This window comes from Taeniopygia guttata, chromosome 1, assembly GCF_048771995.1.
Source record: "Taeniopygia guttata chromosome 1, bTaeGut7.mat, whole genome shotgun sequence".
In the NCBI taxonomy this organism is placed as follows: Eukaryota; Metazoa; Chordata; class Aves; order Passeriformes; family Estrildidae; genus Taeniopygia; species Taeniopygia guttata.
In genome coordinates this window covers 17,072,572-17,087,042 of record NC_133024.1, presented here as the reverse complement: position 1 = coordinate 17,087,042, position 14,471 = coordinate 17,072,572, and positions in this window count along the sequence as shown.

The following is a 14,471-nucleotide window of genomic DNA, read 5'->3' as shown; positions in this document are numbered from 1 at the left end:
CTGCCTTTACTGTAGGCAAAACCTCTTTGAAGAGAATGCTCAGCAGCTCCCCTGCCCCATGCAACACTCCCCCCGCAAAAAAACCAAAACCCCCAAAACAACAAAAAAAAAACCAAAACCCCCAAAACAACAAAAAAACACCCCAAACCAACAAAACATCCAAACACCCAAAGCCAAGATTGTGAAATAATGGTAAAAAATGTAAGAAACTAGAGAGAAAAGCTCAGTAAAGAAAGATATAAAGGAATTATGGATTATGTCAGGGTAGATTCAATCAGTATAATTTGTGTAAGAACTAAGGAATTTCAGCACTCTTTTATGTGGCCAACAGCAAAATGATCCACAATAATTGTTTGGGAGACTTGTAGAGAAAACTTTAAGTCAATAATTTCTAACTCTTTAGGACTCAAATCTCAAGCATTTGCTTTAGCTGCATTGCTGGTAGTTAACTGTAAAAGCATTTATAGCATAAATCACAGACAGATTTATAATTCTTATGGTACATATAAACCATCCTGAAAATTCATGTCATACTTTTTATTTATTTGACCCAATTTCTAACACAGTGCACTAAAATGCATTTTTAGTTGTCTATGACTAAAAGTCAGGCTCTCAAGTAATCAACATAGAGACAGAAATGCTGCTTAGAGCAGTTTAGAATATTGAATTTAAGGTCTATCTCTATTAATAAGACATGGACCTGAAATTTAGCTGTCTGAAGATAGATTATCCATCACATAAGTAGCAAATAAAAGGGAAGAGATCTTATTTTAGTTCTGTAAAAAACTAAAATGAATAAAACACCTGTGAATAGCTTCCTCTATGTAGTGACTCCCCTAACCAAGCATGGTGAGTGCTGCTTAATGAAAATTCCCAATTTTCTCAGCCTGTCTTTGTAGGGAAGTTCCATGTCCATGCTTTCCAGCAATGATTCAGTATTTAACTGTGGAGGGGCTCCTCAAACCTCTTTATCTCCAGTAAGTTATGATCAGTTTTACATATCCTTCATGTATCCTCATATAGATAAATATTCCTCCTGGATTTGTAAGTGAAAATTATCCTCAAGTTCTGAATGAAATCAAATTAACCCTTGAATGTTTCTAATCAATCAGCATAAATTGTATTTTTCCCCCAAACCATAAGGAAAAAATCAGGGATACAGGACCATTCCTCACCAATTCTCAACCTCAAGAAATCCAGCATCTTACCTTTGGGATAAATTTTTAGTTCGGTGCCTACCCTTGATTGTGTGATTCTGGGACCTGTAATACATGGATGGAGCACTTTACCTCAGAAATGTGCTGCAAAACTCACAGTGCAAATCCACATAGATATAAATGTACCTTTATAAGGATATATGTGAGAAAGAATTGTGAAGTCAAAAGGAGAAAATAAGCCCCAGACTGTGTGTCCAACTCAGAGCAGTAGCAAAAGCTGAAATTGCCAGAATTATAAGATGCAAGATTAATGCAGGTTTTTGTTCTCAGGATTTAATGATCTCATTGAAAAGGAGTCACGTGGATTAATAGCAAGTTTAAAATCCCGGAAAAGTGGGAATTTGGATTTTTTTTTTCTCTCCAGGGTGTTTTTAGACTATCTTGTCACATCTTGCAGGATGCTTGGTGGTGCAAAGGCACAGCTTTGGACCAGGCACCAGCTCCTCAGATATTGCAAGTGGGCAAGCAGAAACCAAATGTTTGAGACTTTCAGCAGCAAACTCCACGTTACTGCCACGTCTCAAAACATCAGAAATTTCTGTGGAAGGTGTGATGAGGGGAGAGGACCAATATCCTTCTTCCTGGGAGGGGAAGGGATGCTTGTGGGCTCTGCAGGGATGTCAAGGTAAGGCTGCTGAGATGGATCACAGCTTCCTTCCTATGCCAGCAGAGAGGAGGTGAATGAGGGGAATGCCTGTGGCTTCCTGAACTCCAATAGGCTCCATCTTTTGAGAGTTGTTTTTCATGGATTGAAAAATGGCTGGGGCTCTGCTACAATTTGAGTAGGTACAATTTTCCAAGAGAAATCAACAAAAGGAGCAGTTCTAAAAAGGTAAAGTGTTTCCACTGGCTCCACAAGAACTTGAGAATAACAGGTATAGACATTTCCAGTGTCAGGAAAACCCACAAATGCCAGAGGCTTACGTCCAAAAAGAAGACAGAGAAGTCCTGCAACTTTATTGGAATAAAAAGAGTTGACCATGGCACAAGCCTATCTGGGCTCTGCAACAAACCTGCTGCTTGAAGCTTGCAGAAACACCAAGACCTATTTCAAGGATGCTAACCCCCACACCTTCACCCTTCATCAAATTGTGGACACATGAGCTTTCCTCTCAATCCCTCCTCTTATTTCTCACTTTGTCTTTACAAACCCTAGTTATGAACTGAACCCTTTTTAACAACCTGCAACACTTGAAACACCCCCTCTTGACTTTTCCACCTCTGGTCCCTGCAAGAGGTGTGGCAAGTAAATCCAGAGAATAAAGCAGACACTGACAGGTCATATTAGCCCATTGATCACTAGAGGTCCTTGCCCATGGCTACTGATACATGAGGTTTCCTCCTGCTGAGAAGTTGAAATCTGCAGGGTTTTATAGACCTTGACCTGAGTGTGGTATGTCCACCTGTGTCCAGATGTCCTGGCTGGATGTTATGGACAGCAAAGTCCAGAGGCAGCGTTTCTGTGAACTGGGCTTCCCGTTCAAGTCATCCCAAATAAACTCAAGTAAAGATTAAAAAAAAAAAAAATCAAATTATAAAATAAATTTTAAAATACTCAAATGACCTCAAGTAACCCCTGTGACCTAAAGTAACCCTGATCAGGGCCTCAAATGACCTCAAATGACCCCTATGACCTGAAGTAACCCCAAATGTGACCTTAAATGACCCCTATGGCCTGAAGTAACCCCAGTCATGACCTCAAATGACCCCGAGCAGGGTCTCAAATGACCTAAAGTAACCCCTTGAAAAACCAAAAAATTCTCAAATGACCTCAAGTAACCCCTGTGACCTCAAATGACCCCTATGACCTGAAGTAACCTGAATAATGACCTCAAATGATCCCTATAACCGAAAGTAACCCCAAATGTGACCTCAAATGACCCCTATGGCCTGAAGTAACCCCAGTCATGACCTCAAATGACCCCAAGAAGGGTCTCAAATGACCCAAAGTACCCCCTTGAAAAACCAAAAAATTCTCAAATGACCTCAAGTAACCCCTGTGACCTCAAATGACCCCTATGACCTGAAGTAACCTCAAATGTGACCTCAAATGACCCCAATGACCTGACGTAACGCCAATCATGACCTCAAATGACCCCAATGACCTGAAGTAACCCCAAATGTGACCTCAAATGACCCCTGTGACCTCAAGTAACCCTGATCAGGACCTCAAATGACCTCAAGTGACCTGTACTAATTTTAGAATAATCCAGAATGTCTGGTCCAGCAGCCCTCAGTGGTGGCATGACTTCATTCAGGCCTTGGCACCCCATGGTCAGTCCCCATTCCCCACTGGACTTAGGTACTGGCTATCTGGGGTGAACAAGCCACAGACCCAGGTCCCAAATTATCTCATGGAGGGAGTCACAGAGACAAGTTGAGACAAGTCTTATTTAGGTTTTTATTTTGTTTTAATTAAGGGGGAAAAAAAGGCACTTTGCCCTTGTTGTGATGTTCTACAGCAAATTTATATTATGATGAAGAAATGCTGCTGGTGCACTGTTGCTGTGGTGATTGGTTCCTGTTGTTCTTCAGCTCTCAGCAGTCCAACAGAGGGGGGTCAGCTGAGAGATCAGGCAGGGCATTCAGTTGTCTGCTTTCTGTCTCTACAGCAGCAATCCCAACAGTCCAATGATGTCCTTTTGGGTCTTTGAAATACCCATTTCTGAGGTGGTCTGTGCTGAGGATGCAGGAGGCTCTCTTATCTGGGCCAGCCACTCTCAGATAAATTCACTTCAGCTGCTGGGATCCTGCTGTCACCCCAGAAATACAAATGGGTTCTGCTCCCACATACCTTGGTGGCATCAGGATACATTGGTGTCCACCAAAGCTGTGCCAGACCATGGGATCCACACAGTCCAATAAATCTTCCTGCCCCTTTCCTCCACCTGGCTAGAGGCGGGGCCCCTCTAATACTGGTCAAGGCACATGTTGTTCTCCTCCTGTAAATGTGTTCCCGAGGTCCCTTCAAGAGAATCAGAAAAATATTATCATTCCTATACCAATCAGAGTTCTGTCCACGAGACCAGAGCACTGTTGACTCTAGATGAGCTGCTTCTGGTAGATGTTCCTCTTTTCTGTTCAGGTACCCAGGCTGCTGAGGAGGAGGTTGGGGGGGGGGGGGCTTTCCATCCCATGTTCCTGAAAGAAAAAACAGAGGTTACCTTGGAGTGTATTTTCTCTTCCTGGCTGGATGACATGTACTCCTAAAGGCAGAGACTAGCTGGTTCTGGTGAGATGTGGTAAATGCCTTCCTGAAGCTCCTTTCTCAGTTTCTGGTGGCCCTCTTCATTTTTCTCTTCCAAGCTCCAGACGTGCTCAGGCAGCTTTGTTTCCATGGACAAGTCATGGGTGCATAAGAGGGCAGTGACAGTGCCCTTGTAAATTCTTAGCTTGCTGACCAGTGCTCTCACCTTGTCTTCTCCTTCCCCCCACTGCAGCATCTCCAGATGACAGGAGGATCTCTCTGGTCCAAGACATGCAAATCTCAACCACATCTGCAAAGTGCACTGTACACCCTTGGGGCTCTTAGGGAAAAATTATCTCCTTGTTCCACTGTGCTCCATTTCCCTTGGAGGTCTTTACAAAGGCATCCATCCCTAACCCTCACCAGCAGCCACTGCCAGAGGCTGAGAGTTTCCTGGGTTCTCCTGGTCTCCTGGGCACTAAGCACATCCCAGGACAGGGATCCCAGCTGCCTGGCCTCACTTCTGTCCACAGGGGTGTCACTGGCTGTGGTGTCCCAGAGGCAGAGCAGCCAGGCCAGGATGGACTCATTGCTCTGGGGAATTTAGCAGCCCACCCAGGGACAGACAGAGAGTCATGACCCCTGGCTCTGGCTCTTCTGCTGGATGTGAGGGTCTGGCCACCTCCTCATCAGTCACTGTGTGGATGGATTTGCTCTTGGATTTCTTCTTCTGAACAGGGGCAGCTGCTGCTGGCTCGGGCTGTCCTGGCTCAGTGATAATCTGGACTGCCCTTTGGGTTCCTTTTCCCTCTGTGGCAGGCTGTGCAGATGTGGTGCCTGCTGACTTTCTCCTTCTTTCCTCCTCTTTGAGAAGATATTTTGCCACGCCAGGTCATGTTGTGTTCCCAAGCATGGTATACACGGTGCAGGCTGTACAGAGAAGACAAAGAAGAACTAACAAGATTATGGCATCTTTGACATCCAGAAAGAACTCAATATTTTCAAAACCTTCTGTGTCAGGTCTGAAAGGCTGGAAGAAACCAGTCTCTACTCTTACACCCAAGGGCTGGGTGTCATTGTTGAGGAAGACCCAGATGTAGCAGCCCAGACTAGGACAAACAAACAAAACTGAATGTATATTATGAATGATGTTCACTGCCTCAGAGGTTATCTTGCAATAGACATAATAAACCAATAAAGCAAGTTTCATACCATTCCCTGGTATCAACAGGAGCATTACAGCAGGCAGGTAGTTCCCCCTGTGTAGCAAAATATAGAGAGCAAGGTATAAGACCCATGTAAGCATGTTGAACATCATGGTGAATAGGTTCTTTTGTAATACAAAATTCTAATTCTGGCTTCTCTCAGGACTGGCCCCAAATTGGGTGCCAAAATATGTACCAGTCTGAAAATAAACCAGTGGGAGATTCCAAGTCAGAACTACAATTTAATAGGGAAATTAAAATAAATGCAATAATACAGAAACACTGACAGAGTCAGGATACAACCTGGCACCCTGGGGGTCAGAGTGGTTGTAGCAGTCGTGTTAAATGGTGGCTGCAATCCTCCTGGAGTGACAGATGTGATTCTGATGAAGCAGTGATCCTGTGGAAGGTTCTGGTCTTCTTCTGAAGGTCCAGTGGTGGTTATGTAGCTCTTGTCCCCTGGGAATCCTATAAAAAAAGGCAGCTCTGGTGTTCCAAAACCCCCAGTTATATCCAGGTGGGTGTTTGGCTCCTCCCTCTGGGTGGAGCATCTCACAATGGGATGATGGAATTTATGAGGCATGCAGTGAGACTTGATAGTCCATTAACAGAGAGAGATAGCCTCCCAGGGACTGCAGTGACTTCAAGAAAACCCTACCAGAACTTCCAATGACCTCAAGAAACTCCAAGTGACCTCAAGAAACCCCTGTAACCTCAGGCAGCCCCTGGAGCTCTGCACCCTCAGCTCCCAGGGAGGAGCAGCCTGCAGCAGCCCAGGTACCAGAACCAGAGCCAGGTCCCAGAACCAGGCTGGCAGGGGCAGGGAGGCAAAGCAGACTCTCCCACAGCTTATATCCTCACCTAGTCCCTCTGTTCATCTTCCCAAGGAGCTGGCTCCTCAGCAGCATGATCTGAGCAAGCCAGAGGACTCGCCTGGCTCGTGGTAGCACTTCAGTTTTGCCACACACAGTCAGTACAGAGCCTTAAACTGGGTTAAAAAAAACAAAAGTGATAAATATTGTTCCATAGAGAAAAAGTGTAAAACAACCCAGTGGACACAACACTGTTCATGTCTCGTTCTTCCTGGCCTCTCCCAACCCTGTACCACGTTTGAAGGGAATGGGCAGACACAGCTGTGGATATAACACCCAGAGTGCTCATTCCCATCCACACACATTCACCAACAGAGCTTGAACCAAATGCACCTGCTCATCCTGTCCACTTGGCAAAAGAACAGCTGAACAATTGTTCCCCCTTTGGCATAAAATTCACATCACACAGAGAAGTTCCCATGTCTACCAGGAAACACTTCTTGGTCCAGCAAGGGCTCCAGTGTGGTGAACCCAGGTACAATAGCAGATCCTGACACCCTTAACAATCCATTTCCAATGTTCTTTTTTACAAATGCCACACTGACTCCTTCCCAGTCACTGTCCTGGTGGCTGCCCCCTTCCCTTTGCTCCTGGGGCTCCCTGCAGCTTTTCCAGTTGGTGGTTGTAAAAACTGTGCCATCATCCTTGCCTGTACCCTTACCTTTTCCTCATTCCTTCTTTCTCATCTTTCATATACCTGAGATCCCTTTCTAACCAATTCCTGGAAGACTCAGCCACCTCTCCACCCCCTGCATGTGGGCTCTCACCCTCCCACACACAGCCACCAAACTCTGTAAAATCACTCAGCTCCCCAGCGAGCCACACAAAATCCCTTCGTGCATCAGGCCGGGCTTTGGTGACACATTGTCTCTTACAGGGCACACCAAAGGCAGTCCCTGTGCCATACAGCACACCCTGTCCCTGTGCCTCACACCACAGCCTGTCCCTGTACCTCACAGGGCACACCACAGCCTGTCCCTGTGTCATACACCACAGCCTGTCCCTGTACCTCACACCACAGCCTGTCCCTGTCCCTGTGCCTCCCACCCCTCACCAAATCCAGTCCCTGTCCAGCTGCAGTGTCCAGATACCCCCACATCCCACCAGATCCATCCAGCCCCAGGGCCGCCCTGCCAGCACCACCAGCTCTATACATCACCACAAGCTCTATACCATCACCACAAGCTCTGTACATCCCCACAAGCTCTGTACATCACCACAGCACCAGGTCCCTCCACCGTGGTACCAAAACGTCCCGGGGGTCGCTGGGGCTGTAGGATCAATGCCGACCTCCCTGCTTTCCCTCTATGGGCCTGCAGGCTTTCAAGGCAGAGAACTTCCCGGCCCTCGCTGCTCTTTCCTTACCACACCGCCTCCCGCTGCTGTGTGCCTGAACCGTGTTTCTCCACACTCCCCCTGGACAAATCCTTCCCCAAACATCGCCTCACTGCCCGCTCCGGCCGTGGGTTGCCTCGGCATTTTCTCTGACCGGCCCCTCTCGGTGCCCACCGGCTGAGATACCGGGAAGGCACAGCCTCCCCCAGCCGCCTACCTTGAACAATTCCCCCTAGAACCTACTGTTATACCCCAAAGTTCAGAAGTTCAGGTTTGTGCAGACCCACTTCTCTGTTTCAGGAGCCAAGCTGTCTGGGCTTTGCAGCTAGGAGCTAGTGGAGACATTAAGACCCATTTCAAAGATGTTAGCACCCATCAAATCATTTTTAAAGACATCAGTTTTCCTCTCACCAGCAAGCAGCTCCTGGAGTTTTACTGTGGAACCACTTATTTATTTGTGACCTTATTACAACGTGAGTGGGCTGGAAAGTTAAATGGCAATCAGTCCTTCCACCGAATGCGTTTATCTGCATAGCTTGAGTCTCCTTATCCTTTTGTTTTTATTTATTTATTAATTTTGTTGTGTTTAATGCTTCTCCAGCCCCCCAAGTGTAGAGCTGAGGCAGCGCAGGAGCGCTCCCGACTGTTCTGCGTGTCTCTAAAGAACAGATCAGAGCTCCCCGCACAAAAGGGGGCACCCCCCGAGACTGCAGCCCCGGTAATTACCCCGCTGCTTTCCCTGCCATTCATCCCCGCCTCTGAGGAAGACAAGGAGGCACTGACAGATGGGCGAGCACAAAAGCTGTGAAAAGTCAGCGATGCTCAGAGGTTTTGCAAGTGTGATAATGACCTGGAGATGATCTGATTTTTGTAAAGAGAGGCTTGTTCTGCAATTGTCATCACCACAGTCTCACATCAGAAAAGGCTGGCTTTTTTTTTTTATTTATTTATGCACCTCTCTGCCTTTCTTGTGTTCTGCCAGTCACTTTTCCCATACTTCTAAACAACACACTAATTCTAATTCCCAGTGTGTCCAACAATCAGAGCAGGATGAGCTGGGAACAAGTTTTAGTCCAGATTTTTTTCTGCTGACTGTATGAAATTTAATTCCTATTTCTTCTTCTGTAAAACAGGAAAGATTCATCATTGCAGATTATTTTTAAATGAATGGTGATGTACAGGTTGGCAGTAGAAATAGTATTTGTTTATGATGAAAGTTGAAGTTTGTTTGTACTTTGATGATCTGCCTTTTATTGTGAATGCCATGATTTTGTATGCTTAGAAAGCTCTCAAAAAACCCATTCTTTTTTCATGCAAATTTATTTAATACATCTGAGTCAGTGCAGAATATATTTAAGAAAGCTTTTACTCTTCCAGTTTAATTATTTTTGGTCTGAAAAATAATTTAAAAACTATTATTAGCTTGCATTTTGTGTTCATTTTATTTGAAAACAAACAAGCTTTAAACAAATATGTAAACCAAATAACCAGTTCAAGTAACTGAATAAGCCACCAACAACCCTTTTAAAATCTGCTGCCAATTTCAGTTGTTTATTTAGCAGTTGAGATGAACATGGAGGAAATATTTGATGTAAGGAGTTACCTGTGGTTTGACTTAGATACAGCCTCTACTGCATTTCATATTGAGCTCCTTTTCTTTATCCCAGACACATTAGACCAGGGTCTTAAAATTTTCCTACTGGGGTCCACATTAATTTTGTGCTGTCTTACTTCCCAGCTTAATTCCTGTAATTTCACTCAAAGACTAAAAAATTCATCTGAAGCTGAAGAAATATCTTAGAAACCATGTTAGGCTTTAATTTTCTTCTATCATCTTGATTTATGGATACTGAATAGATTTCAGAATATGAAAGACTCATATCAATAGAGTAGAAGTGAGAAAAATAAGTAAAAAGGAAAAAAACCCCATACCTGTGTTCTGAAGCAAAGATTTGCAGTTTTTGAATTATATCAATAAATTACCTTCCCTGAATAATTTAAGCCTTATCTTCCAACACATTGCAGTTAGTGTGGATGTTTAATTTTATGTAAAGTGAACACAGCACCCTTGTTTCTGCTCTAGGAGGGATTTTTGATGGCACTGTCAGCATTAGAGCAGTGGAGATCACAGAACCCCAGAGTGGCTCAGGTTGGAAGGGACCTAAGCAGATCATCTGCTCCAGCAGGCCCATCCCAGAGCACATGGCACAGGATTGTGTCCAGAAAGTTCTGGAATATCTCCAGTGAAGGAGAATCTTCACCTCTCTGGGCAATCTGTCCCAGTGCTCAGTCAACTAAGTCCTTCCTCATATTCAGGTGGAACCTCCTGTGCATCAGTTTCTGCCTTTTCCTCTAGTCCTTGCTTGGCTCCTGACAACCTCCTGACACCATCTCCGCTGGTCCTGGTGGACACTGAAGTCCCCCTCTCATCACCTTGGTGTCCCTAGCTCTGAGCAGAACTCCCAGTCCTAGCTGCTTGCATCATCCCACCAGGATGTATGTTCTATACATCAGGGAATAATTCAACACGCTCTGTGTAAAAGTACACGGTCTTGGCCACTTTCACTGGCCTTAGGGTTATGCTGTCATTTCATACAGAAGGTTGGAAATGGTATTTAGCAGTCAGAGCTTCCAAAAATCATTAAAATTTAATTTGCTTTTGGGGAGGGAGGCGTAAAGCACAGGAGATTATGTTCAGTTTATGAGCCCTGACCTTTCCTGCTTAGCCATTTCTCCAGTTTAATTTTGGTTCATGAAGTGCATATTTCATATGGCTCTGGTTATTATTACCTACTTCTTATTTTATTATTACTTGAATGTATATGGGAGGCTATCATTTCCTTTATTGCTGTGGGAGACAGCATCCTGCATCAGGCAGGAAGTGCATGGGGGAAACAGTTAAATGTTCTCCGTGCTGAGACTGCAGCCAGCTTCAGGAGAGGGAGCTGAACAGATGCTCTGCACCTCCAGACGTGTTCCTGCCATCAGTGCTGAGAGGACATCAAGGTTTTTAATAGCAAAATGTCTGGGCTCCCTCAAGCCCTGCTGCTTTCCCAACCATCTGAGCGGATGTTCAGACCACTCACTTAAAGACTCTATTGCAGCTGAGTGATGTTTCCCTTTTTCCCAGTGCTTTTGTAGCTGCTCAGTAATGATCATCATGGGTCACTGTTTATTATCCCAGCTTCACAGCAATGCTGTTTTTCACAGCTCCCCACATGACTGTTTTCATTCCATTCTCTCTTTCCTTTTTGGCTTTGAACTCTTCTTAATCCAGGACAGAGAAAAAGCACCAAACAATCAAAAAATGCACTGTCCCCAGCCAAAATAATGTGCCTGGCTAGTAGTCAGATCTCTAAAACTGAGTGGAAAGATGTGGCCCTATCTCTTAATGTATCCAAGTTCTTCCCAACGCTCTCCCCCAGTTCCCCCTAAGCAGAACTGAGCAAGCAGACAAAGATAAACCACCTGATTTAAGGGACTTTCAGCTGTGAAGTCCTTGTACCTGCACCCATAGTCAAATCTTCCAGGATAAAAAGAACCAGAGAGGGCTCAAGACTAATGAGCAGGTCTAAAACATGCAGCTGGAAGAACACAGAGTAAATATATCATGATGTTGAATAAAATGTAGATAGTGGCATGGCTGCTCTGTTCATTGTGCAGTGTGGGAAGGTCTCCTTTAAGCAGAAAAGTAGAGGGGAAGAGTATCAGAACCAGCAGTGCTTGCAAAAAAACCTGTTCTTTAGCCAACAGGCTTCCATCTCACCATTTAGCATTTCCCAGCAAATTAATGATGAGGGGAAAGGTGAAAGGAACTCAGTAAATAAGTCTGAAATCAACCCTTGCAGTGCCTCGTGGAGCTGCAGGCAGGTGATTAAAGGCCTCCTTTCATCAATATTTGATTTACACCAGGGGTTCTTCATTTTAAGTAATTTCTCCCTGTGACTTGACAGGTGGGTTGGCTGCACAGCAGCCATCAGCACACAACTCTTCAGTGCTGGAATAGTGATTGGCAAACTGCATCCCTGCACATGGATTTGTGCTGGGTTTGACCACCTGCACTCACAACAGAACACACAAAGCTCTTCAAAGCAGCAGCACCTACAGAGGTGCAAATATTTGGAGTTACAACAGGACACAGTGCACTAAAATCCCCTGGAAGCACTCTTCTTTGGGAACTGCTGTTCTGATGTTCTAAGATCAGCCAAAACCCATCTTTAGTAAATTTCTGTGTGTCTGAGCTAGCCAAGGATGGTGAGAGTACAGAGCTTACATAGCTTGGTTGAAAGGACTTGAATCAGGAATAAGCACAACAGACAAATAGTTGGTGCCCTGTGAGCTCTGCAGCCTCTTGGATCCAAATTTCTTTTTCTTAAAACCTCCCTGTTTCAAATGTGTCAGGAATTCATTCTCCTTCAGTAAATTAATTAAGTGTAAAATTGAGGTGGTTTATAATTCATAAGCAAATGTCTGAACTGGGAGCTGCTAGTGGAAAATTTGTAAGGAGCTAGAAGGCTTTGCTTTTCTAATCTAGTTTAGTAAATTCCATGTCACATTCTAGCAATGTTTGTGGGCATTTTATTGACATCTAGCTGCTGTGGAGGGCTTGTGATTATGAAGCTTGAAGCAGCAGTGCCTTATTAACAGGAGCTCTTTTGGAAAAACTCAGAAATTGGGGAGCTACACAGGACTTAACCACTGAACACTATTTATTTGTGAGAATGCTACAGGTGAACCCTAAGGAGGATTTTCCCCCACTGCTTTTGGCTGAGGCTGTCTTGGAGTAGGAGGAGAGCATGAACTTGTTTAATTCACTCAGTGTTGTTTGGTTTGAACTGAGGGGCAGAGAACAAAGCATTCCTGTTCCCGTGAATGTGCTGCTTCGCTCTGCAGCCAAGTTCAACTTCAGCACAGATGTCCTCTGTAAATATAACCAAGTGTCCTTCTGCCTCTTACTCCCTGAGCATCTATGTCAACTGTGCTCACCAGCTCTGATGTAGAAATTTCTGTTTAAGCAAGCAGTGGGAATAAATGTCTAGGAAGTTAGCAGCATCCCCATCAGTGAAATTCTGCAGATAAGTTCAAACAAACTTATGTGAGGAATGGCACAGCTCAGTCTGATTTTGCAGATTTCCCTGATTTCATGGAAAGGATTCTTTCCACGATGCAACTGAGCAAGCAGACAGTGTCAAAACTTGTGATTCCATAACCATCACAGGGTAAACAACCCAGATATTTGGGATTTAAAATTGCCCTTAACTCTATTAACTGCAATAGCATGGACAAAGTAATGCAACATTTCTAAAAGCAAGCAAGCAAACAAAACCTGGAAATTGTCTTCATTTAAGCTGAATTTTTAACACTGCTGTCCGAAGTTGCTCTCATCCTCCACTGCCAGTGTGCCGTGCAGCCTCAGAGGCTGGGTCAATGAAGGGGCACATTGTGCATCTTCAAAAGAGATCAATTGCAATCCCCTGAAGACTGGGCTGCATTACCATTACACAGGATCACTAATCAGCAGCAACTTGCTATCCTGCGTTGGACACGTGTTACTTATCTCCCTGCATTAGCCCCTCTTTCAAAAATCCCACCAATCTCCAGCCACCTATGGGGAGGATTGAATCAGATTTTGTTTTTACTCTGCTGAACCTGGGGTAAAGCGCGACTCTGACGCTGGGGGATGCTGGAGTCTGAAATAAGCTGGAATTTCTCTCTTTTTTTTTCTCATTTTGCAAGGGAAATAGAAGTTGTGAGAACTAAACTAGCTTTTATTAGATGTAGAAATTTGAGTGATAAAATTTATCCACATTCAAGGTGCTCTTCATATTAATATTAGGCAACATTTGCAGGAAGCTGGCAACTGTAACTACTGTGTACTTATTTGACTTTTAGTTTAGTTATTAGATGCCCACTTGTGGTGACATTTTGCTACCTGCTCACTAAATATATTTACATTCAGCCATTTCCTTTTTAAACAAGAGGAGAGAAAAATGGGAGGAGTACAAAACACATCGACCTTTCAAGATTGCTGGGATTAAAATACAAACTTTATTAATCAGGTGATTTGTTGCAGTCACCACAGGGACAACTGCACTTCCAGCTCACCCTGGCATCCTCTGGAATAAATAACCCCCAGAATTCACCACCCCTCAGCTGACTCACACTCTGTTCCCACCATGCACAGGCTGGGCTTCCCAGTGATTTATCACTGCTGCCTTAGCAGCCTGGGCTCATTGTCTCTAGCCCTAGAAACAATATTTATGACAACTACTGAATTACCTCCATGAAGTAAAACATGGATGTAGAAGGGAACCACAAAGAGGCAGATACAATTCCAACCAAGGAGTGCTCTGTATCCATGCCAGCTTCCTTCCTCCTCTGGTTTGCCACTTCTTTTTCATTTCTCCTTGTCTCTTGTCCCTGTGGTTTGCCTTCTTGGTCAGGCTGCAAAAACTGCTGCCTGTGTCCACCTGGAGAGCCCACGAGGTTGAACCCACCCCCTTCCCATGGCCTCACCTTCCCACCTCCCCTCTGAGACAGCTTTTAATTAATCTAGGGAGCATTTCCATCCCTGAGTTACCACTCTGAAAAAACAGGGAAACCCTGGAAGCATGTTCCCCTGACAGCAGCATGGAAACAAGATCCTCTGCACTAC